Raw genomic sequence first — 1210 nt, 5'->3', positions numbered from 1 at the left:
ATGGAATTTTAATAATCTGTTTGGTGAGGTTAGCATAGCATTAGTAAGGGTGTTTTAGAAGTCCTGTTATCTGTAGGCAGTGTGGTCTCAAGAGATTGCTTGTGAATGTGTTCGAGGGCTCATGGGATTTATGGATTCATTTTGTGGTTTTGTTTGGTTGTTTTGGGCGCAACTTGTTTCGGTTTTCGTTTTGGCTTTTTTTTTTTTTTTTTTTTACTGTTCTGCAGTTGGGTTAGTGGATTTGATAAGTCCTCTATCATTCCACCTCTATTCCCTTCTAAATTTTCTTATTGTGCTGTTTGAAAATTCAGAGGGATCATAGCTGGTCATGATGGAAATGTGTGACTCTTTCTTTGTCTTCTTTGCTGAGGATGTGTCTTACCAGTGTATTAACATCTGCACTTGAAAATGCTCTTTTCTGGTCTGTAGGTGTGTCCCTCTCATTGTCATAACCCATGCAGACAAAAAAGAAGAAAGATACACACTGTGTTACACTTTCTTTTGATATATGAGCTCAAACTGGCAGTTTATGTTTTTAGCCTTTATACAATGCTGAATTTTAAGGAAAAATGTGGAAGGAGCAGAGATCCTTACAAACTGCTTCACCCTGCTCTCAGTGTGATGCACGGTGAAAGCATCAAACTGAAGTCCATTCAGCTGTACTTGATGTTTGTTCCTCAGAGCTGCAGTAAGATTAACCTCTTCTCTGACTTGGTGCTGCCTTTTTGATATAGACCTTGTTGAGATTTAAGCTGGAACCCATCAGAGAGTCTCCACCAGTTTTGTCATCAGCAGCTATTAATGGTTTCTCTCAACACAAAGGTTGGTTTAACTTTGTCGAGACAACCACCAGCATCCTTAAGGATGCCTTCTCCAAGCAGCAGTGATTGCTGGAGATGGAGATGGTGACAGTTTGAAGCTGCCAGGGTTATCTTTTATCAGATCCTCAGCGTTGGTCTCCCTTCTGGTTTTCTATTTTGTAAGCTGTCCTGAAGTTCCAAAAGAGACAGAGCTGAAAGTGTTTTGCGGTGATGTTTCTAAAGGGCCCGAAGTTTTCGGGGGGCGTGAGGGGGGAAGAGTGAGATTTTTGTGTGTGTGTGTTGTTTTTCCTCTCTTCCACACAATGGAGCTTTCAGAGAACCTCTCTTAAAAGGCATAGCTACAGCCTTTGTGTGAAGGGTGTGTCTGCTGGCAGGGTTTGCTGATGCAG

This window comes from Acanthisitta chloris, unplaced genomic scaffold, assembly GCF_000695815.1.
Source record: "Acanthisitta chloris isolate BGI_N310 unplaced genomic scaffold, ASM69581v1 scaffold14815, whole genome shotgun sequence".
Classification (NCBI taxonomy): domain Eukaryota; kingdom Metazoa; phylum Chordata; class Aves; order Passeriformes; family Acanthisittidae; genus Acanthisitta; species Acanthisitta chloris.
This window is presented reverse-complemented; position numbering follows the sequence as displayed.